General features: G+C 44.1%; 1 protein-coding gene across 7 annotated transcripts in view; it reads left to right on the forward strand.

Moving 5' to 3' along the window:
* LOC110526939 (ankyrin repeat domain-containing protein 11) overlaps positions 1-25,562 on the forward strand; it is a 194,487-nt gene that overhangs the window by 15,729 nt on the left and 153,196 nt on the right. For 5 of the 7 annotated variants that reach the window (XM_036980647.1, XM_036980648.1, XM_036980646.1 and 2 more), the window contains exon 2: positions 19,534-19,613. The gene's annotated coding sequence lies outside the window, so the exon portion shown is untranslated. Of the gene's footprint in view, positions 1-10,458; positions 10,608-19,533; positions 19,614-25,562 lie in introns of all 7 variants that reach the window. The other 2 variants (XM_036980649.1, XM_036980651.1) reach the window with 1 other exon arrangement.

Here is a 25,562-nt window from a genome sequence, read left to right on the forward strand (position 1 = left end):
GCCTGCATCCGTAATGGGTCCGTGGTCAAACGACCACCCCTAATCACTGTCAAACGCTCCCTAAAACACTTCTGCTAGCAGGCCTTTCTAATCGATCTGGCCCGGGTATCCTGGAAGAATATTGAACTCATCCTGTCAGTAGAGGATGCCTGGTTATTCTTCAAAAGTGCTCTCCCTCATCTTAAATAAGCATGCCCTATTCATTTTTATTTAAAAAAAAAATAAGAGCAGATAGCCCTTGGTTCACTCCAGACCTGACTGCCCTTGACCAGCACAAAAACATCCTGTGGCATAATGCATTAGCATCGAATAGACTCTTTTCTCTGTATATATCAATGACGTCGTTCTTGCTGCTGGTGATTCTCTGATCCACCTCCATGCAGACGACACCATTCTGTATACTTCTGATCCTTCTTTGGACACTGTGTAACAAACCTCCAAATGAGCTTCAATGCCATACAGCACTCCTTCCGTGGCCTCCGTCTGCTCTTAAATGCTAGTTAAACTAAATGCATGCGTTTCAACCGATCTCTACCCTCACCCGGCCGCCCGGCTAGCATCACTACTCTGGACGGTTTTAACTTAGAATATATGGACAACTACAAATACCTAGGTGTCTGGCTAGACTGTAAACTCTCCTTCCAGACTCACATTAAGCATCTATAATCCAAATTTAGATTTGGCTTCCTATTTCACAACAAAGCCTCTTTCACCCATGCTGCCAAACATACCCTCGTAAAACTGACTATCCTACCGATCCTTGACTTCAGCGATATCATTTACAAAATAGCCTCCAATTCCCTACTCAATAAATTGGATGTAGTCTATCACAGTGCCATCCATTTTGTCACCAAAGCCCCATATGCTACCCAACACTGCAAACTGTATGCTCTCATTGGCTGGCCCTCGCTTCATATTTGTTGCCAAACCCACTGGCTCCAGGTCATCTATAAGTCTTTGCTAGGTAAAGCCCCGCCTTATCTCAGCTCACTGGTCACCATAGCAACACCCATTGACTGTACATTTGTTTATCCCATGTGTAACTTTTGTTTTTCTCAGACTGCTTTGTTTTATCGTAGCCAAGTCACAGTTGTAAATGAGAACAAGTATATTAGCAATCTAAACTAGCATTGTAAATACTGAGAACAAGTTCTCATTTACAGCTGGCCTACCTTGTTTAAATAAAGGTGAAATAAAAATTAAAACCATCTTCCTATCTACTGCTGTTCTCCAATGAATAATACGGTAAAATCGGAAAATAATATTTCTTAAATGTCATGGCTAAATCTGCGCAGGCATTCTGACAACCTGGCATTCAGCCTCCGATTTGCTTCTGCAGAGGAGTGTAAATGTAATATCAATGTACACATCACCGTGGTGATGGCGATGATGGGCTGTAGAATGAGATGGGGTTGGTCTTGGTACTGAGAAATTCGTTTTAGATTAGGGAAGACTATGGGGTTGGTTTAGAATTTTTTTTTTGTGCGTTTTCTGACGTCTCCATTTTTGGGTCTTCTAAAACGTAATGGGGGGGTGGGGGGGTGGTTGTTAAATCTGTGTTCTCAGGCTGACCCTTAATCCACCTCTGCTGTTGCACTAGGGCATGTGTATGTGGTAGACAGTCGGGGGCGGGGCATCAACCCCTCCCATCGTGTCTGTGAGCTAGTCAGTCACAAACAAGCACTCAGCCATGGTAGTGAAGATGTGTGTGCATGTCTGCTGCCTGCCTGACATTTAGAAAGTCTTTATGGTTTAATTAGGGGCCATTTTGAAATGGCAGTTTTATTGTCTGTTATTTCAGAAGACCGTATCAACAGGAGACCAGGGATGTCTGCCCCCCCATAGGTGAGGTTGGATTTCCTTTTGACCTCCTCGTCCACAACGCACTCATTTATCATACTCATGTTTCCTCTTGAATTCTGTGAAGGGTTTTCTTATTTCTTTAAAAAGGAAGCAGAAACTCTCCAGGAGAAAGCACACATACGTTAAAAGCACACGTTTTGGATTCGGGCCAGTGGGAATGTGGGTTTCGCAGTATGGAGAAATGGTTACCTTGACAACAGCAGAATGTTGGGTGTTTTGCTGATCGAGTGTGTGAGCCCGGTATGGCTGTGCTGAACAAACAAGTACTGGTCACTGTGTCAGGAATGGTGCTGATTCTCAAGTCAACCCTCCCCTCTCCTTCCTGGCTCTCTTCCTTCATTTGATAAAATCTCTTAATTTCGTCCTTTTTTATTTTCTAACTTCTTCTCCTCACCATCTGGTTGCATCACTCTGCCCATCTTTCCTTCATAATTGTTCCTCATCCCATTTTACATTCTGGTGATTTAGCAAACGCTCTTATCCAGAGCGACTTACAGTTCGAGCATTCGTCTTAAGATAGAATGCAGAGGGGATGTGGTTGTCCCGTAGGACTATCCTTAACCTACCCTGGCCATGTTAGAGGCCTTCTCTACGTGGGCCTGGGGTAATAATGCACATCCCTTCAGATGGACATTGGCATTTCTTATGACATCGCTTGTTTTGGGGAGGTTCAAAATTGTATTGAATTGGATTCCAGTTTAGAAGTCAATGAGATCCATATGTCTGAACTGTGGTCAAAGTGCAATGTTCATTTTGCAGGAATGCCTGTTATGGGGGCCTAGTTGAAGGCACAAGCTTATCTTTTCCATATGCAAATAGCTTTTTAAAAATGATTGTATATAATATATTTTTTTTCAGTAGTCAAACTCTGTCATCAATATCATGTTCAGGACTAAAAGTTAGCCCTATTTCAGTGTGTAGCTTTAAGTACCTTGTTGAAGGCCATGATGTAAGAAACGATGGGGCATATGTTATTGTTCATGAATAATCAGTAAATGTTAAGTCATTTCCCAGTTCACTGCAGTCTTTAGAATACAAAACATGGATGTGCACATGAGTGAAAAACAGCAAGGAGTGTTTGTGCCTGTGGTGTTGGCTCTGTTCTCAGTCCCCCTGCCTGCCTGACTGCTTCTCTGCAGCCTCGCCTGCCTGGGCTGGCAGTGAGGTGGTTTGGCATGCAGGAGCCAGCCTGATCAATAATGTAGATGTTTTTGAAGAGGGGCAGTGTGCAGGTCTCTCTCACATGCCGCACACATCCCTCCTTCCCTCTACCCCTCCCCCCTCAGGTGGCAGTGTCAGGTTCCTCTCCAATGGAGGACAGATGGGATGGCTGAATCTAATTTTCCTCTGTAAGATATTAAAATAAGCGTGCAGCTGATACTTGATGCTTGAAATATTGCAGGCTGCCACTGGACTCTCGCGTCAGTCATATTAAGCTGCGGTTGTTCAGAGCTGTTATTGTTAGTGGGGCTTTGAGAGGCGGACAGGGTGAGATATTGGATAAGGTGGAAAATAACATGCACCCCTTGTTTACATATCAGCTCTCACAGGGGTCATTTGTCACGCAGAAATGTCTTGCTGCGTTTTGTAAACGCAGATCTAAAATGCTTATTGTAATATCTGTTCGGTATCAGACGCATCTTGTGCTCCACTCTTGAGAATTTACTAATGAGTATTCTATAACGGGACTCTGAGAATTCACTAATGAGTATTCGATCACGAGACTGCACACAGATGTGTGTAGCTAATTTTCTCCTGTACTTTTCTCGGTGAAGTCGTCTACTTTTCTCTGGTAAAATGCTAGATTAACTTAAAGCAAAACATTAAGAAATATAGCTGGCTGCATTTTCTTCTATGATGATTTCTTTAAAAAAATATGATGACCATGCATAGTTTTTGCAAAAAAGACCTTGCTTTTTCATTTTATGCTCATTTACTTGTGTGTCTCCTGGCCAAATAGCGGTGCGCTTCTGTCATCTGATGAAAATGAAGCTGTTTTCTGAATGTGCTGCACTGATGTATTTTCTGTGGAAAAGTTTAGTTGCACCCCCCTGATCAGCAAAAAACCCCACTGACTTTCAATATAAAATGCAGGTTGAAATGGGTTCAACTTTTTTTTTTTTTTTGGTCTGCCTATCAAAAATGCTGCTTTCTGATCTCTTACGCGACCCCTGTCTCGATAGTAAGTGCCTGTGTCTCGTCAAAGGGGGTAGATGGAGGCTAAGCTTTTGTGAACGAATGGAAGCCAAGACACGGCGCTGTGTGCACCAATGTTAAAAAATGAGGATTGCTAGGATAGCAGGCTGCCAACACACAAATGATTCCTTTCACACACCCATGCCGTACTACTTATTTATCATGTTTTGAATTGCTTTGAACTCCTACTCGTTTTTGCAGCCAGCTCACACGTAATACAAACCAGTATAAGACGTCTCTCCATGTCTGAGGACGTCAGGAGGTTACATGTAACTCGGCCACGGGGGCAGCCTTCGGCGCTGTTACCTTCAAGTGGGTTTAGCTAGGTCGTTGTGGACTGGGATGGCGGATGCATGTAAGCATTTGCCTCTGAATCCAGAGTTTGCATGTTCAAATCCAGATAGAAAGTTGTTTTTGAGATTGTAGTCAAGCCTACCCCAAACCTTAACCCTTAACCATTCGGCGTTAATGCCAAAACTTAACCTTACACTTTGAAATTTGACGTTTGAGAAACATGGCTGAACGTCCAATTCTGAAGTGAAACTGTAAGAGCTTGTTGTGTGTTTGGTCTAGTGAATCATTCACGGTATTAACACAACTGATCCAAATAACGGAAACCCGAATTGCCATTTAGTCTCATTGTTTTCAGTTTGGGTTTACAGAGCTCCTGCTGTTTTAGATCCTACTGGAAATGTGTAATATTCTTCCCTGGTACACAACACTCCAGCTATTTGGGTAACTTGGTTAACATATTGTTTTCAAGAATAATTCACAACAGTAGGTCTATTCCTGTATTCTATTTAGTAATACTTGTATTTTGGGACAGATTTGAAATGCACTCTTCAAACAAGTGTTGAATAACAACGCCACCCTGAACAGCTTGGTGCCCCGCCCACAAAAAAATGGAACTAAGGGAAATGCTGTCTGTGTGCATGCTGCTCTGTAGGTGAGCAGTGCAGACTCTCCCTGTCCCCCTGTGTCCGTGTCTGCTCTGTGATGCTTGTTCAGTGTTCAGACAAAGGTCGGAGCTAGTGTCCCAGTCCCAGGCTGCTGTCAGCTCCGTCAGATGTGTTCTCGATAGGGCAGCCAGAGAGAACTGGAGAGGTGCTCTGTAACCCAGGTACACAGGGAAAGAAGGGAAGGGGGTGGGTCTGCCTCATCGTTCAGATTTCCCAGATAAATGGAGCTGACCAGATTGTGAAAATGGTGGCGCTTCCTCTAATCCGATGCCCTGGGGAGCAGAATAGAGGGGGAGGGGGGGGGGGGGGCAGAAAAGAGGCACGATAAAGGATGGCTGTGCAAGCCCTCGGGCGACCATTAGACCTCCTGCCTCCGCTGTAATCCCACAATGCACTGGTGCTCCACATAAGCCTGCATGTTCGCACAAGCCACGGGCCAGGCCGCAGACACACAGTGGCAGCCCGGACTGAAACAACACAGTCCAGCCTGTTGTTTTTAGAGCCCCACTCACTTTACCCTCCCCCAGCCATATTACTAAAGCTCAAATGGGACTGACCTCTCCTCTCAGTAGCTCGGCTCTCTCTTCCATATTTTCCAGTCTTTGCTTTGAGCTTCAGAATAACATGTGTCTACACTCTTGCGTCCAGTATCCCCCCTCCTCTCCTGCAGACACAGCCAGTGTTTTTAGCCGTATCACCATTGCAACATAGACTAATCACCGGAAATATACACTTTTTAAAAATAGCTATGGCTCTATGGCATGTGTAATTGTTTTGTGTTTGAGATCGAGGGTCTGAGTTTTAACGTTGTTGTGTGTGTGTGTGTGTGTTCCCTCTGTCTTATTTCCAGGCAGTTATCTGGACACAGTGTAGTATGGTTTTAACAGAGCAGCCCTGGCAGCCATTGTCTGTTGTTGAGGCTAGGTCTTAGGATTGGCCATGACTGCTCTCCCAACTCCAAAACCCTGAACGTTGGGCCTCAAAGCTGGACTCATGAGTGTACAGAGACCGTAGTTGAAATCAACACTGGCCAGGTTCTCAAACTTGTCAGAGGTATGACTTGCCTTATCATGCACGTATGTGCACACCACTCCTCATGAACAAAGTCCAGTATTTGGCATTCCCCTGTTGATGTTGAAATACCCCATATCTAGTAGGGATTGGTTTTAGAACACAGTGTTAGTATTTTCACTTCAAATAGCCAAACATGCGAAAGAACACCTTTGTCCTGAGCTGCGACTGCTTACTGTCGGGATGGGGGTAAGGGAGGGGAGGCTTGAACTCTCACCTCTGACCTTCTGCATGTTTAGGTCAACTCCTATATGTCCTGCTTTACTTGTATTTCTTCTCATCAACTTGGCCATATCATAAAACCTTACCCCTGGAGGAGCAGAACAGGGATGTTAGCCAGAAGGGGAGAGAACTAGCTAGTACTTGTAGGCCTATGTCCTGCAGCGTGTTTGGATGTGAAGCTACAGGCTAGTTGTGTGCTGACAGTGCTCTCTAACCCTGGTCTTTCTGGTAGGCTCACCTAAAAGCCATGCTGATTAGTATCTCTGGATATTTGTGAAATTTTTGTGCCAGGTTTTGTGCCTCAATCGGCAGTTTTTACTTGTTGCCTGCCTTCTCAATCTCCCGTTGTGCTGAGTCAAACCTAATTAGCCAGGATAGATGCAGCCATTACAAATGAGCACTTCAGTGCCTCAGTGTGGCTCAACACACGTTTTGTAAACACGGCTTGTTTTGGGGAACCGGTCTCATTCACCAGAGAACCCTGCTAAACATGTATATTAGCACACAGAAATAAATTGGAGTAGTAACCTGGAGATGTTGCGCCTGGATGGCCACTGTATGCCAAACACACACACTCTTTGGTGGGAGACCCTGGAGGGGCACCAAGCTGTAGCACAGAACCAAAAGGGAAAGAAAATTAATATAACTACAGCATCGCCCTTCTTCTCTCTGCAGACAGGCCTCACTCAAGCCTCACTGCCCCTGCAAAGAGGCTCTTAAAATGGGCCTGAAATAGCTCAGGCTCCCCACATGCCCTGCAACCCTTCAGTTAAGTCTAAGTAACTAGGATTTCTGGGTTTGACTGTGAATGGCCAAATCTATGGTGGCGTGTCGGTGCTCCCAGCAGTCTGTCCACCCATGTGGTAGAGATTAAAGGTCCAGTTTGGTCCTGTTAGACTTTACTACTTCCCCAGTCATAAATGTACAATTCCTGGACACATTGGACTGGCAGCTCCCTGCACTGCCTCTGTGTGTGTGAACGGGTGACTTCTAGTCCAGCTCAACGTCAGCAAGTAGTAAATTACCTCATGGGTGTGTGTATTTTTTTAAACCAGTCGGATGTCTCTGCCGTCTCCACTTGAGCCGCCTCGCCAAACATATGTCACATCCTGCCCAGCTGCCTCTGCCAGACGGGACTATGGATATTTGCACAAGAGCATTTGTGTACTTCTGCCTCGCTACAGCCAGGGCAAACACACTTTCAGGAAGCCTCAAATACTGACACAGGATGAACTTGTTTTGGCGTTCTTAAAATACCTGGTCTTCCCTGCCCCCTGCCTACAGACATAGCTGTCTCTTCTCGTTGAGTCTTGTGCCGGGCATGAGGTGGCCACCACATTACCACAAGGTAGGAGCCATGTGTTTTTGGCTGAGTCATCCTGCTTGAGATGGTTGAGAAGTGTAGGCTTGGGCGCCTTGCAATGACTGGTAGCTTAAACAGTCTCAACTATGTTGGCATGAAGTCTGCAGAGCCTGGCCCATGCCCTGTGGTGAAACTGGACTCCTGTCTTTGGTAATCCCTCCCAGTGTATGAATAATTGTGGAAGCATCCTCTTTCAGGAGGAAAATAACCAGCTCCCCGAGAGCTGCGGCAAAGCGCAGGAGCTTGGCTTCTCAGGCTCTATGTTTCCCTTTTAAGGTCAACATAGCGTCCACCCTACGAGTGGAGTAAAACCTCTGGTCAGCCCTAGAGGGAGAGAGATCCTCCGTAGACAGATAATGGAGTTTTAATGTGCAGTGTGTTTGCTAGGGCTCTTATCAGTGACTTAAAGGAAACATGCCTCGCTCATCAGTGAGTTTGGTGTTTATCGCAGTTTTTTTTTCTTCTCCAATCAGGATTTAAAGCTCCATACGACATTTCACTCAGTGTCAAGTTGAATTTAACCCTGGCATGATCTCCTCAGATGTCCATAGTCTACCCAACCAAGAGCTTACCCATGGTTGGTCTGCCAGAGACTGATCTGTGTTATCCATGAGTGATGTCTTGCGTGTTTTAGCATGACCCGGCTTAAAGGGAGTGCACTTTGTCACTGTGGCCGGGGGATTTTCTTAGTAAGATTACAAGCCTGTATTCAAGCCCCATTATGAGGGAGTGCTCTACTCTCCATTCTGGATTAGTCCAATCCCTGGATTCCTGCTGGGAGAACCAACAGGGTTCTGATTTTACCAGACACATCACCCAGCCCAGTGAGGCCTGGCCCCTTTAATCTGGCCTGCCTGTCTTTTTTGCCCTGGCACCTCCAGCCCTTGGCTTGGCCTGGGCTCTAGTGTCATCCACTTCAGTCACTTCAGTTGGTATGTTAACTTGAGATTCTTGCTGTCCCATTTCTAGCTGCTAAGATTGACATCCATTAACATGTATTGCAGATGTAACACATTTTTTAAAATCTATGACTATTGAAATAGTAAAAAGATGTGACCTACAGAAATTGCTATGCATGCATACAAGGAACTGCCATTTTTCATTAAGAGTTTAATGAACGCATGCAACAATATGCTTCTATCTTACATTCAAAAGGCTATATAGCCTATTATTGAACATGCAACTGTTGTAATGAAACCGCCAATAAAACATCATTTTTAAACATTTGCCAAAATGCCATTCGTGGGAAACACTGTTGTAAACAGAGCACCTAATGCCAGCGTGATAGAATTTGTATGTTTTAAGACGATGACTAAAGTATTCCACCCTGAAACCATGTAATTGTATGAAATATGCTACAGTCATAATCCAATAATGTGTGCGACTAGGCTTTTTAACCTCTGATCTCCCCATCCCGGATCCGGGATCGTGAATACAGACTCAAGCTCATTACCATAACGCAACATTAACTATTCATGAAAATCGCAAATGAAATGAAATAAATATGCCATCTCTCAAGCTTAGCCTTTTGTAAACAACACTGTCATCTCAGATTTTCAAAATATGCTTCTCAACCATAGGCAAACAATCATTTGTGTAACAGTAGCTAGCTAGCGTAGCATTTAGCGTTAGCATTAGCGTTAGCATCCAGCAGGCAACATTTCAACAAAAACAAGAAAAGCCTTCAAATAAAATTATTTACCTTTGAAGAACTTCGGATGTTTTCAATGAGGAGACTCTGTTAGATAGCAAATGCTCAGTTTTTCCAAAAAGATTATTTGTGTATTAGAAATAGCTCCGTTTTGTACATCACATTTGGCTACCAAAAAAAAAATGAAAATTCAGTCCTCAAAACGCGAACTTTTTTCCAAATTAACTCCATAATATTGACTGAAAACATGGCAAACGCTGTTTAGAATCAATCCTCAAGGTGTTTTTCACATATCTCTTGGATGATATATCGTTCGTGGAAGCCTGGTTTCTCCTCTCTATCAAATGGAAAAATACTTGCACCTGGCGTTGCGCACCAATTTCGACGCAGGACACCAGGCGGACACTTGGAAAATGTAGTCTCTTATGGTCAATCTTCCAATGATATGTCTACAAATACGTCACAATGTTGGGGAAACGGCAGAAGGTCTAAGCTTATTCCTGCCGCATTCACAGCCATATAAGGAGACATTAGAAAACAGAGCTTCAGAAATTCTGCTCATTTCCTGTTTGACGTTTCATCTTGGTTTCGCCTGTAGAATGAGTTCTGGGGCACTCACAGACAATATCTTTGCAGATTCTGAAACTTCAGAGTGTTTTCTTTCCAAAACTGTCAAGAATATGCATAGTCGAGCATCTTTTCGTGACAAAATATTGCGCTTAAAACGGGAACGTTTTTTATCCAATAATGAAATAGCGCCCCTATAGATTCACTAGGCCATTGTGTTACTATTTCGCAAAATGAGGAGGGTATAGTTGAGACATTCAAGGACAACTGACAACTGTGAATTGTGGAAAAATACAGCCCACCTAAAGAGGTTGAGTTTCTACTGATGTGAGTTAATTTGTATGTGTGTTATAAAAATATTGTTCTCATTTTGAAGACCGAGCGCTCTCTGAATAAAGTATTGATCTATTGCAGGCTGAGACTGTCAATTTCTTTGAACTGGAGATTTACAACCTTCAGGAATTAGACAGAGAGACAAAATAATTCAGTTAGAACATTGGGATAGAAATTCTCGTGACAACTTGGTCCTTCGAGCCGGATCTCAATACCTGTTTCTGTCGTCCCAGGGGACACGGAAACCGTGCACGGGCGGATCAGGAATCCGTAAGACAAATGCCTGACCTCTGAAATTGAGGGTCCATTTCAGGCGAACTTGTACACGACAGGAACGGTGATGAGATCCAACCTACATTGAGTTCTCTGCTGCATGAATAAGGTCAGTAGTCTTTAGTCACCTACAAACAAGCACGTTTTCTGGCTCTCACAGACCTGTAACTTCTTCTTTAAGAGGCTCCTCTGTCCTCCACTCGTTACCTGTATTAATGGCACCTGTTTGAACTTGTTATCAGTATAAACGACACCTGTCCACAACCTCAAACAATCACACTCCAAACTCCACTATGGCCAAGACCAAAGAGCTGTCAAAGGACACCAGAAACAAAATTGTAGACCTGCACCAGCCTGGGAAGACTGAATCTGCAATAGGTAAGCAGCTTGGTTTGAAGAAATCAACTGTGGGAGCAATTATTAGGAAATGGAAGACATACAAGACCACTGATAATCTCCCTCGATCTGGGGCTCCACGCAAGATCTTACCCCGTGGGGTCAAAATGATCACAAGCAAAAATCCCAGAACCACACGGGGGGACCTAGTGAATGACCTGCAGAGAGCTGGGACCAAAGTAACAAAGCCTACCATCAGTAACACACTACGCAGCCAGGGACTCAAATCCTGCAGTGCCAGACGTGTCCCCCTGCTTAAGCCAGTACATGTCCAGGCGCGTATGAAGTTTGCTAGAGAGCATTTGGATGACCCAGAAGAAGATTGGGAGAATGTCATATGGTCAGATGAAACCAAAATATAATTTTTTGGTAAAAACTCAACTCGTTTTTGGAGGACACAGAATGCTGAGTTGCATCCAAAGAACACCATACCTACTATGAAGCATGGGGATGGAAACATCATGCTTTGGGGCTGTTTTTCTGCAAAGGGACCAGGGCGACTGATCCGTGTAAAGGAAAGAAAGAATGGGGCCATGTATCGTGAGATTGAGTGAAAACGTCCTTCCATCTGCAAGGGCATTGAAGATGAAACGTGGCTGGGTCTTTCAGCATGACAATGATCCCAAACACACCGCCCGGGCAACGAAGGAGTGGCTTCGTAAGAAGCATTTCAAGGTCCTGGAGTGGCCTAGCCAGTCTCCAGATCTCAACCCCATAGAACATCTTTGGAGGGAGTTGAAAGTCCGTGTTGCCCAGCAACAGCCCCAAAACATCACTGCTCTAGAGGAGATCTGCATGGAGGAATGGGCCAAAATACCAGCAACAGTGTGAAAACCTTGTGAAGACTTACAGAAAACGTTTGACCTCTGTCATTGCCAACAAAGGGTATATAACAAACTATTGAGAAACTTTTGTTATTGACCAAATACTTATTTTCCACCATAATTTGCAAATACATTAATAAAAAATCCTACAATGTGATTTTCTGGATTTTTTTCTTCTAATTTTGTCTGTCATAGTTGAAGTGTACCTATGATGAAAATTACAGGCCCCTCATCTTTTTAGGTGGGAGAACTTGCACAATTGGTGGCTGACAATACTTTCTTGCCCCACTGTAAATGTAAAACGGGGCGAGGTTGAATATAGAATAAAACAGGAGGAATTGGGTCCGCAATGACTCAAGGTAGTTGAGGCCATTACCAAAATAAACCCTAAACATAACATAACATAATCTGATATTGAGACCGTCTGGGACGGTCAAAAGAATATCTGCTGAAGAATAGTTGCGTACGTGTGAGATATATTAACAGGTCAAAAGCCACAAGAAATTATAAAATCAATTTTTAAGATCATTGTCATTACGTGTGAGACCTAATAATCTATCAAAAGTCATAATACTAATTATTCCTAGTTCCAAGGGAACAAAGGAGAGGGTTTACTAACATGGGAAGTAAATCCTCAAAGGAGGTCCCTGAATTAACCGGGCATGAGAGGTATGTGGAATCCAAGGATAAGAGGAACATCTATTATGGTCCTAAGTGGAGAAAGAACTATGTGTATGAAGGACGTCTAGACGTAGACAAACTCACATCTATGATTAAATAGAAGTGCATGTAAACTGGAGATAATATAAGGGAAACAGCAGGTTTGGGGAAGAATTGGACTTGCAAAAAGGTTGACTAGTAATGGACCAGATTAAATTCCTGCAAGCATTCAATGTCATAGTAAACTGCAAGGAAGATTTAATTACCCATAGAAGTAGAGGAAGAAGTATGGTTTTGAAGGGTGCCTAGATGTAGATAAACTATGATAAAGCAGATACATAAGACGTGTGCCAATAATCAAGGGAAACAGCAGGTTGAGGGTTTGATACAGCCAGGGTGTGGCTGTCTGAAGCCCGGAAAAGAAGGCAAGTGTAAAGAAAGAAGAAAGTAATAAAGATAGCGAGAGACTGAGACTGAGACAGAAAAAGGTTAGGCTCTCCCATTCCCCTGAGCCCAGAAAGTCTAGCAGTGGAAGGAATAGTCCATCCAAAAACTGGAGTAGAAGGGTTCAGGAGGGATATGGAAGGACTGACCGACTGTTTCAGGCTAGACACAGGGATACCGGAGATGTTACGGTTAAAAGGAGTGGCAGATGTGGGAGTTTTACCTGTAACTGTTACTCCTAAATTATTTTGTTGACCTTATTGAAGGCAGTATTTATTGAAACCAGAAGTAATAGCAGGGATTAAACCTATGTTTAATTCAATAATGGATAATGATGTGATTATTGGAGGAGAAGATGCGTTTTGAAACTTGTCTGTTTTTAGTCCGAAAGGCTCCATAATTTCTTTGCGTCCCTGGTTCTAGTACTCTCCTAAATTTGTTAAAAATAGATTGTAGATATTTCTCTCTGATTTGGTAAATGAGTTTGTCTTAAATTTAATTTCACCCAGATGGTTTGGATTTATAATTTTGGGGTGAATGTGGGTTTATAAATTGTTTTACGGTTATTTTGAAAGTCTCACTATTTTTGCTTAAGTAATGTTTAGTTACCAACCCAACTTTTATTCTCCCTTAGGTAGTTAGTTAGCTGTTGTATGTAGATTATATTTCTGAGAAATTTAACAAAAGGCTGTAAAATTGATATTATAGTATTATATTTTTTTGTTGAGTAAGGTTATAAAGTTAGCAAGAATACGTTTTAATTATGGTAGACTTATGTCAAGTATTTAGGACATATTTTAAGCCAACAGGGCAGGAAATAGATAGTAGTGATAGTGATTTTATAAGCGTTAAAATGAACTATGAAAATAAATATGTTGCAGTTCTTAGGGATGGCAAATTACTGTACATAATAGATCCCACACTATGCAACATATAACTTTATTGATGGGACTGATTTATGATTAACCAATGTTATTGTTAGATAAAATAAAGTGGACTCCCGAAGGAGAGATTTCATTTGTACAGATGAAACATATGCTATGTTTTGCATTCGTTTTAATTATTAGAAGATTTTTATTTAAATAGTATACCCTAAGACAGGGATAGAAGGGTCCAGGAGGGTATCGAGACAAACTGAATCCTCTATGTAATAATCTTAGGGATTACGACTATATAGTTTTCTCAAATCTATGACTGTAAGCAGGGACACAGTCAGTCAGTATTTGGTAAGATTGAGGGAGCTATTTAATGCAAATCGTGGATTGGTAGATCCTGGACCGGGAAGAGATGGGCAATATTATTAACAGTTGAAGATAGCATTTTTTTTTAGTGGTCTGAGACTTGAAACTTGTCAGGCAATAAAAAAAGATTCTGATAGGATTGGGAACTGCCACATTGGCGGAGGTGAAGAGGTATGCAATTCACCATGAACACCATGGGAAAGAGGAGAAGAATAAGAAAGAACAGAAAGGAGCAGAGTATCTAATAGTAACTATTGGGGAAATAGTAGACCAGCATAAAGGAGGCTTTAAGGGGAAGGGACCCAACAGAGAAGGGGAAAAAATTAACAGGATCAGACGATAGAAAGTGTTTTAATTGTGACAAAACAGGACATCTGGCCTGAGAGTGGAGAGCTCCTCCAAAGAATGAGAGACAAAGACCGTACCGAGACAGACAGAACAAGAATAGGAGGGGACCGGAAGACTCTGAAGAAGAGGAAGCATGACTAGATTGGTAAGAGGAGGATAGTGAGAGTGATCTAGACTGCGAGTATTCGAATTGGCCAACAGATTTAGCATTACAACAGGAACAGAAACCATACACAGCAGCACAGATAAATCTTAAAGAAGACTGAACAATTGAAAGATAATTGTTACAGGATAGCCAAGACAGGGCGCCCCAAAAGGAATTGGACATGTGGAAAAGAAAAGGGGCGGTCCTACAGAATGTTTGGCATAAGGATAATTTACCTACGTCACGGTTTAGATATGCGGCAATATTGACACATGGGCAGAGCCATGTTTCAACAGGTGGGTGGGTATAGCAGGTTAGGAAACACTTTGAGGCCTATGGGATAACACATCAAGGTAGAGTAAAAGCGCCACTGGGGGAATACCCCCCAGGTAGAATATCCATTCCAACAATTGGAAATTGACTATTTTGAACTATCCCTAAGTGAGGAAAAGAAGTGGTGTTTAACAATAATAGATAAATATATTAAATGGGTAGAAGCGTTCCCAACTTACTTGGCGGACATGATTACGATAGCTAAAGCATTGGGTCAAGATATTATCCCTAGAATTGGTTTACTAGAATCTATTTCTTTAGACAACGGATTACATTTTTGGTTAAGCAGGTAAAAGAGAGGCCAGAAATTGAACATTTTAAATAGGAAAAGATACGGTTCATATTACCCACAATCGGCAGGATTAATTGAACGCTGGAGTGACACAATTAAGGAAAACACACATGAGTACAGGTAGAAATTGGGTACAATGTTTACCAATAGTATTAATGACTATTAGGGAAACTTCAGTTAAAAATGGGCTGTCCCCTTCGAGAAAGTGTTTGGTCGACCATACAGAATGCCTGGATTGGGAGGACCCGAGCAGGCCCACATAGAAGTAGAACACACTCTAGCAGAACACATGAGAAGATTGTTTGTTAACCACACTCGTATGTCAAAGATTGTGTCCCACAGGTGAATTACAGAAGGTGATTCACTCAATACAACCAGGAGACTGGGTGTGGATCCAGTCCCTAAGGAGAAAAGACTGGAAGCAGTCCCGTTGGGAAGGGCCATACCAGGTTTTGTTGGTAACCGCTTTTGCCGTTAGAATAGCTGAGAGAGTCGCTTGGGTCCACGTTACCGACAACAAAAAGGTAGGAACACATACAAACACTGCTGAACACACAGAGTTAGGGAACAGAACCGAGTACCAATAGGGTCCGGGGGTTACCTCCCTAACGAAGATTCCCTATCCTGACCTATCATCACTGTGTGCGCTCATAGAGTTGTGGGTATGGGGTGGTTCCTAGCAGATAGACTAAGGACAGGAGAAGGTTGGTGATTTTTGGGAATATGGGGGCTGCATCACAGTCTTGGTAATTTTCCTGATGCATCCAGATCCACCACCTTATTATACTACACCCCCACCATTGTTAAGAAGTAAAAGAGAAACTACCCACATACCGACCGTCAAGGACGAGTGACCTACAAAATAGGAATCAGAGAAGGGCAGAATGTAGGTGATTTTAATGGCTGTAAGACGGTAGTTAATGTGACTGACTTAGATTTGGAAGCAAAGGGGAAAATTCTGAACCTCACAGCCCCTATAACGGCTGAATGGTGGGATTGTACCAGCAAAGGACGTATCTGACAGATACTACCAAAAGGGTGGATAGGTACTTGTGCCCTGGTGTTATTGGTCCAACCAGTTAGAATTAGTAATCAGAGGCCAGTTATAGGAGGCCAAAGTAGGCACAGGAGGAGTTTTGACCAGGATGGGAGTAGCTCTGTCTAGATGGATGCTATTGGCAACCCCAGGGGAGTTCCAGATTAATACAAAGCTATGAATCAAATAGTTGAAGGCTTTACCACTACGTTCTTTTGGTGATTGACAATAAATAAAATTGTGGATTGGATTAATTCATGAATGAAACCGAAGATGCAGTAAATTCTTTCCCACCCCCCTCATGACCTGGCAAAATAGACCGGGTACTCGATATATTATTGGCCGAAAAGGGCGGGGTATGTAGAATGATAATGGTTCATTGCTGTACTTTCATTCCAAATAACACCACACCAGACGGAAGCGTCACGAAGGCATTGGCTGGGTTGACTGATCTAAGTGAAGAATGGTTTAAGAACTTTGGGGGTTAATACATCACAGGGTGGTTTGTTGAAATGTTTGGCAAATGGAAAACCATAGTAGCTACCATCTTGGGGGCTGCTATTGCTTGTATGGGTATGCCCGTATTATGTGGTTGTCTTATTCCATGTGTCCGAGAGTTGGGAAGCAAGGCGTTGGAATCTGCTGTGACCCAGCAGATGGTGAGGTATGAGCCCATACCCGACTCAGACCAGTGGGATGAACGCTACATGCCTCCTGGAATGGTGGACGATGATGACCAATTCGACCCTGATGACCCACAATTTAAAACTTTTCTTAGTTCTAACGTGTGAAGGTTATAGTGAAAATCTCAAAAGGAAGAGTTATAACTGGAAGTAGAAATAGAACTATACCCAGGTGAGGTGAAATAGACGTTGTACATACATTTATGGGTGTTATGTGATTTTTTTTTAATAAACAAATGTTGTATCAAGATGTAATATTTAGTCAAAGGGTGGATTGATAGAAGAATTTGGATGTTTAAGATAATGACTAAAGTATTTCACCCTGAAACCATATTGTATGAAATGTGTTAGTCATAATCCAACAATGTGTGTGACTAGACTTTTTAAGACTAGGCTATTGTGTTACTATTTGAACTGTTGACTTGTGATGATAACGGTGAAACTAATAACTGGAATGAGGCCTCCCCACCCCAGGGAGGAGAAAAACTGTTAGAAATGGCTAGTCTAGTGCCTCCCGGGTGGCACAGTGGTTAAGGGCGCTGTACTGCCACCAGCTGTGCCACCAGAGACTGGGTTTGCGCCCAGGCTCTGTCGTAACCAAATTGGCATCATCCGGGTTAGGAAGGGTTTGGCCGGTAGGGATATCCTTGTCTCATCGCGCACCAGTGACTCCTGTGGAGGTTAACCAAGGTTGCCAGGTGCATGGTGTTTCCTCCGACACATTGGTGCGGCTGGCTTCCGGGTTGGATGTGCGCTGTGTTAAGAAGCAGTGCGGCTTGGTTTGGTTGTGTATCGGAGGACGCAGGACTTTCAACCGTCGTCTCTTCCGAGCCCGTACGGGAGTTGTAGCGATGAGACAAGATAGTAGCTACTAAACAATTGGATACCGCGAAATTGGGGAGAAAGACAGAATCAAGTTTTGATCTATTGCAGGCTGAGACGGTCTATTTCTTTGATCTGGAGATTTACAACCTTCAGATAAAATTGTTCAGTTAGAACACTGGGATAGAAATTCTCGTGGCACAGCGGAGCTGAAAACACTGTTCTAAACAGAGCACCTGATGCCAGCGGAGCTGAAAAATGTGACATAAGAATGTGACAAATGAAAATCTCAGAAACAGAGGGGGAATCTAATAACATCAACTACGATGAGTTGCTAATATGACTAGGAGTGTGCCTTTGGGTTCTGAACAGCGAAAGTTGATATGAAAACCAATAGAACAACAGAGAAATGCTGGTTAATGGCATCAGGAAGTCTTTATAAAATAATTGCTTCCACTTTTCTATGGCTGGATTTTGGCTAGGCTACTTTGAAGCAAGGTAAGGCATTTCTCATTTGCAGTAAAATGTTCACGTTTCAAACAATTATGCAGCCTCCAGCTCACATTGCATATCGGTGGGTGACACGCTTGACAGCCTGCCTACCATTGACTTATAGCCTATGCACTCATGGCGATTTTGTTTTGTAGGATTCTCTGGACTTCTCTACTGCAGCCCTTTTTTTTTAAAGCAGGATTGAGAAATACTAGCTGCTTTTAATCGTGGCCATCAAAACATTTTAGAATTTGTTAACTTTATTATTATTTTTTTACATTGCATATTTGTTGTGCAATGGCTGCTTATAAAAGCACTCCAGTACCAGCTTTTTGAGGAGCTCATCTTGCGTTGTCTGACAGGCAATAGGCTATTCTGCTCCTCAAACTAGGCTCTGTAAGGTTTGCGCGTGTGATAAATAAGGTTCTTGACAACTAACGAAAACACACGCTGCAATATAATTCCACAAAATGATGCAAATTAAGCTATAGACTGGATGTGACATGTCAAATATATTTTCGCTGGCTAACCGATGTAACCTTTAACCTCTCTACTAATGGGATGACATTTTGCTTTCATGGCCTTGTACTGCTTAATGGCAGTCTGACAGATTTGGTAAGCTTTGCACCTGTTCTCTTCAGAAGGGAAGAGGACAAGATGCAAGCGAAAGCCCGTTTTTATATTTAATTCATTTCTGAAAAGAAACAAACTCTTGGTTAACTCCCTCTAAGACTGAAATCATGTTTTTCTTTATACATATACTTTTCCACAATACCACTGAGCCTAACTGCGGGTGTGTGTGGTCCTCTTGAGTCAACTTATCATTTGTGCTAGTGGACACACTCACTGGTATTTGAACAACTGCCATGGAACAAATGTGAACGAGGGGCTAGGTGACAGCGACACAGGAATGTAACCGAGGTGGCACAACTGAAGGCCTTTGAAAAGCCCCTCTATCGTTCAAATCCTGATAAACCCCTGCCCTCAGAGTTGAGACAAAGCTAGGGTTGAGGGGCTCGCTGTGGCTCGGGGGTTGAGGGGCTGGCTGTGGCTGGGGGGGTTGTGGGGCTGGCTGGGGGGCTGTGGCTGTGGGGTTGGTTGTGAGGGGCTGTCTACAGGGGTATGAGAGGCTGGCATAGTGAGGCTTTGCCCTTTGAAAGGTTGCACTAAGACCAGCCTCTTCTGGAAGCCATACAATGTTGGGGGAATAGCACAACCTGAATGGGAGAAGATAACTCCCTACGCCAGATCTCATTAGGAATGTGAAACACCAGCCAGCATCTCAGTAACTAATCCCCCGGTTTTGTTTTGTTTTGTAGGATTCGTTGGACTTCTCAACTGCAGCCCTTTTTTAAAGCAGGATTTTAACGTCACCCATCCGCGGACAGCCATGGAATCGGTATGTATTGCTACATTCTCTCCACGTTGTCTCTGGAGCCATCTCTGTTTCTAGGCCCTGTGTTTGTTACGATGTACTGAAGGTTTGAACACGCAGTATCTTTTTACTTTTTTTTTTGTATTTTTATAAATGTTTACAGAAAGGGGTTTGTTTTCTAAGGCCCGTATTCCTGTACTCCAGCAGTCTTGTTGTTTTGACTGGCCACTTTTTGTCAAACCATCACAGATGCTAAATAAACTACACTCATATGGAACTATAGAGAGGGTTTGCTGTGGAACTGAGACATAGACAGACAGGAGCAGTGCTAGTACCAACTGGCCGCATTAAAGCCCTGCACTCTCGACTGGAATGTGTGTATTAAGAGCAGGACTTAGTGCATGCCCAGGCCCTGCCTTCCTGTCCCTTTGTTAAAGGGGTTCTGTGTTTTAGCTGGTGTGGGCTTTTGTGTGTGTGTGGCTGTTTGTGTGGTGAGCGACTTGGTTTGGAAAGTAGGTCACCGCTCCCGTAGAGCTCAGTGTCACTAATGAAGAGTCCCTCTCCTGCATGCGGCTCATGTGACCGTGCTGCTTGATCAGTAAGTGGTGGCAGCCCCACGCCTCTGAAGAGACTGCCGCCTTTTCCCCACGGCACACAGCCCCGGCACACAGACTTTCAGCATGGGGGCTGTACAATCGATCTCCCCTTTCGTTCTCTTCCTACTCTCGTTTTGTCCTCCTGTAGCCTTCTCTTTAGCCAGACTCTGTGCAACGGGAGCTGGTGATGTTTACCTCTGAAATCACACCGTATCTGCTTACTGTCAGTGGAAACCAAGGAAACTGATCAAAAAGCTCATTATGCTGTCAGTACCGTTTCTCTCCTCCCCACCCCCACCTCTCCTCATGTGATGCCAGTCACATGGTTTCCAGGCACCAGTAGAGTAAATCAGAATCAGATTTTATTTTTAACTGCTCTACATCCTCCACTTTGCCAATGGTTAGCAGAAACAGACGTAGGATTACTGTGTACCTCTCTCTCCCTCTGTTTCATGCGCTGTCCCCCCTCTCTCTCCTCTCTCTCTTTGCCACTCCCTGTCTCTCTCTCGCTCACTCTCTGTCTCTCTGTGTTTAGCCTGCTCCCAGCCCTCGGCAGTGCTGATATTATTGTCAGCGTTATCTGCAGGTTGGGAGTTGTGCTGTGTTGGATGGTAGTGCAGATGAAAGGGTGTCTCTCCTGTGAATGTTCTCCCTGCACTGTTTTGCCTCTACTCTTTACCAGCGTGTTGATTTTTTTCTCGCTCTCCCTCCTCCCCTTTCTAAAGTAGCCCTGTTCTTCAATGGGATTAGTCTGCAGCACTCTGAACAGGAAAGTGGGCCCTGCCAGTCATATTACATAACTCTCATAGCCTGGCTTGAGACGACTATAGGGGCTTTGTTCCCCCAGACCCCGCTCCCACCCGCCTACCTCTCATCCTGGCAGGCCACATGCTAATGCTCTATTGAAAGAGTCTGTGTGCTCCAAACAGGCATGGCTCTGTGGCCAGGGAGGAGAGCAACTCTGCATCATTACCCTGCAAATTGGCATTTCACTCATATCTTTAGCTGAGGAATGTGAACTCGAGGCAGAAGGAGCGGGAACTTTGGTGTGATTAGGTTTCCTTGTACGCATGTTGAATGATGAGATGATATAGGAGGTTGTGGACCGTTCAAAGGATTGAACCTTTGTGGTGTTGGCGTGTCATGTATTGTTTTTATCTCGTATGTAATATACTTGTTTGGGGTTATCCCCACTGACTAGACTATTGTGCCCCATTAAACCACTTAGGTTGCAGACCTATATTGTTGTGGTTATATTGTTCTCTGGTATAAGCCCATGCCTCGTGATTCTATAGCTTATTTGAGCAGAAGTTTGACGGTTTGTTCATTTAGTAGGCTTGCTGCATAATGTGAAGAGCAGGATTGGTAGGGGATAAAATGGTGCCTTTGCCCAAGGTTTTTCTTGCCATTCTGTTCCAAGTCATTAGAGCTAAGCACCGAGGAGGAACTGTTCTTTAAGATGATATCCAAGAGTGTGATGTCATTGTTCCATTAATCAGCACAAGTTCAAACCCACCTTGAAAGGAAGTGGCAACTAGCTCTCTCTCATCCCACTGCAGAGGGAAGGATGTTGGTAGCTGTGGTGCGTATCGCCAATATGTGACGACTCCAACTTTTCAACTTACCTGCACTTGCCAACTTTTTCTTTGTTCTCAAAACCAGAAAAGGTGCATCTTTATAAATGTGCAGGTGGTTACAAAAACCAGAGATAATTCTGAAAGATATTACATCCATGTTTTGTATTGAGTGAGAAATGCCTCTTGCGTGTGTAGATCTTTGTTTTGGTCGATCTGTGACGTGCTGCCATCTACTTCTACACTTGGCCGAGGCACATAGACAATCCTAGTTCCTGCCAAGATGCTGGGAAATGCTAGGTGTACGGTAGCTAAGATGGCGAAGCAGCTATTTGGGCAGCGCAGAACATGGATTTAATAACTTTCAGAATGTTCTCTGTTTTTTGTTGAACCACATGCAACTGGACACAGGTGTTTTATACGATACTATTTTTCCCGTCTCGAGAACATAGTATCGCCAAATGCAGGTTATTTGAAAGATACATGGCTGCGTTTTCCATTAGCCAGACCGTAATGCCGATTTGGAGTCATCACATATCGGCGATACCCACCGTAGCTAGGCGGTAGGTAGCATCCAGCTGTCTTTCTGTCTGTCCACTCACAGGACACAACTATAAATGCGGATTTCGGAAGTGTGCGGTCACCAGCTCGAGTCAAATATAACCCTTTTGATAAACGGGCTGAGACACCGACCTTTGGGCATGGCTTGATGGCAGAAACGTTGTATTGTGTGTTTTCTCTTTGCAGATGGCGAAGCTCCATGGCTGCTGGAGGAGTTGGAGGTAGCCGTAGTAATAGGAGGGTACAGGGGGTCATGTCCGACTCTGCCACTGAAATGTTTTTTTTTGATGGCAGGTTGGTCCTAGCACCACACTGGGCCTTGGAAATTAGCATGTAGGTGTGAGAATGAAAAGGATAAACAGCGCCCCGGCTACATAGAACATAGTTTGTAAGTGTCGACTACAGGGCTCTCCCCTCTGAGGTATGAAGTGGTTTGAAAGGGAAGTGGTGGGGAGATGGGAAGGGAAAATATTTAAGTCTTGAATGTGTTAAAAGAGAACAGTGCTTTGAATGCAGTTTGTGGTGGAGAGAACAGGACGTATCTGTTTTTTAATTAAGAGATGTTATGCTGCCTGCTTGAAAAGAATGTGCTGCTAGAAGGTCAGGGTTGATTCTCATGCTCTGCTCAAGGGTATGGCTCTAAGCTGCTGACAGCCAGGCAGGCCAATGTCTGTCCCTCCACTCCCACACACTCGGTCAGAACCAAGCTCGCCCACCACAGCAACGTACTGACTGCATAGGAGAGGAGACTGGCTGACTGGCTGTGATGATAGATAGCCAGTGCTACTCTGAAATGATCAGATTTATAGTGTGTGTCTGGATGCTGAGGAGTTGGCTGACTGTTTTTGAAGATGGGACAGAATGTCTTTAAATGTTCTACCTCCCCTTCTCCAAAGCCAAGTTCCCATCAGTGAGTCGTCCTTCCACAAAGTCTGTGTTTAGATCTTCAGTCTAATTTTTAGAGCTGGGCTTTGGCTTAGCGCTGGGAATAACTGTAACCTCTTTACGGGCTGCTGTGTGCCTTGAACCAAAAGATATGCCAGTGCATTGGACAAGACTAGAGTGACTGGTCCTACCTAGCCTGTTCGCTGCCTCTCTCCCTCCAGTACAATACCCTCTGAACAGTGCTATGTACCCTCCAGGCACCCAGTGTCTCCCTCTCTGGGCCCCTCTACTGTACCTCCTCCACCCCTCGTCTCCTCAGAGGATCAAACACTCCCCCCATCAAATCTGATGGGGGAGGAGGGGGCATGAACCACAAAACCCAGTGGAACAAATGATTGTGTTTGTTCTAATGTGAGTTATAGGGGCCCTCCCACAGCGTCTCCTGGCAGCCTGTGTTTCTGCCTGTTTGCTCGGGTGTTTAGAACTCTGGCTGGGTGATTTAAGGAACATGGAGACACTGTACATTATCTGACCCTTTCAGCTCAATCTGCAAGCTGTAATTGGATTATTTGTAATGTAACGTGTTGGAAATATGGAAGGAATGGATCTTTCCTTTTTCTGACTGGTGGAGTTTAGTGTCAGCTCAGCAGCCTGACTGTGAAAAGGCCTACACCACAGTGCTCTTCTGCATTTTGTTAGTGTTGTATTTACGGGAAAGGACAGTTTGATATGAGTGATGGGACTTAGTACAGATGAATTGGTTATTTCTGCCTTACCTTTGTCTTTCTGGGGCGGGGCGGCAGGTAGCCTAGTGGTTAGAGCGTTGGGCCAGTAACTGGGATCGAATCCCCGAGCTGACAAGGTTAAAAGGCAGTTTTACCCACTGTTCCCCAGTAGGCTGTCGTTGTAAATAAGAATTTGTTCTTAACTGACTTGCCTAGTTAAATTAAGGTTTAATTAAAAAAATACAATTTGTCAATGTCACCAGACTGGTCAGTCCAACTTCTGGGCTGCAAGTCTACTTCTCATTCCACAACACTAGGGTTTTCATCTATTTCTGACTTTACTGTCAATGTCTGTGGGATTTGAGTACTCTGTATTAAAATGAATAATGGAGAAAATAGAGAACCATATTTTAAGATCTATAGAACATGATCAATAAATATTTCTAAACATTGCCTCAAGGATTTGCTTTCGATAGCATTACTTTTCTTACTATTTCACTTGCAGCTATTGTGTACAATTTCTGAGATGATTGTGTCTGTGGAAATCGGTGAAGTCAGCGAGCGGGAAAGATGGTAGAAAGAGGAGCCACAACAACCATTATCATCTTCCCTGTCCTTCCCCCATCCCGGAGTGACGCTGTGGTTTTTCCCCTGACTGCTGCCAGGTCTCTCCCCCTCTCCTCTCTCTTCTCTCTGGATCATGATGACTGAGCTGTTTGCACGGGGCTGGAGATTAGCAGGCTAATGTAGTGTTGAGTGGGAGAGGAGAAGCTGAGGCACAGACAGACACAGTGGTGGGGCCTGGGCCTGCTGAACAACACGGGGAAGACCCCCTAACATTGGGCCTGGGCTGTGCTGGCGAGAGCCTGACAGTGTCATGGTAAGCTATACCCTTGTGACGGTGAATGGAATGTATTGAGTTAGTATTAAACACACACACAGCCTAATCTCCTGCTCTATCTGAGTGCTCTGGTAGTAGACGGGCCTATTTTAGGGAGCCACTTATTCACGTGTGAATGAGTGGAGTAGCTTGATCCCTCGTCTCTGGTTTCTCACCATAATGGCAGCCATAATGGCTCCGTTTCTGATTTATGTCAGGTGGGATCTGATTTCAGGAAACTCTGCAGTGAATGTATTTTCTTCTTCCAGTAATCTGAATTCCCTGTGCTCCCCACCCAGCCCACCTCTCAGGGGAGCCTGGAGCAAAGTGCTCGGGCCTGGGCGGACAGAACTGCAGCACGGCAGCCCAGCCCACTGGCAGGCAGTGGCAACCCAATCCTGCTTCCAGCTTTTCGGTTCAGTCCGCTGTCACTCCAGCAGCCAGAGCACGGTGACCTTGGTTTCAAGTAGCCCTGGCTTGGTAGTAAGCCAATACCACTCCTGGGATGGTAATGACCTTGTTCACCAGCCCACTGTATGTCTGCATGCCTCTCTCCCCCCTTGACAGAGGGGGTGACCTTTGCTTGCTGTGATAATTCAAAACAAGAAATAGAGTCATTGGCTGGTCATTGGCCCTGTCCTGCTGCTGGTTGCATAAAGGTCGTTGATTGTCGTATTAACCCATCCTGGGCTCTGCTCTGAGAGGCTCGGAGCTCTCTGTCTCATGTGATTATTTTCCTACAGGTGCCCTCC

The sequence above is a fragment of the Oncorhynchus mykiss genome, chromosome 6 (assembly GCF_013265735.2).
Source record: "Oncorhynchus mykiss isolate Arlee chromosome 6, USDA_OmykA_1.1, whole genome shotgun sequence".
Classification (NCBI taxonomy): domain Eukaryota; kingdom Metazoa; phylum Chordata; class Actinopteri; order Salmoniformes; family Salmonidae; genus Oncorhynchus; species Oncorhynchus mykiss.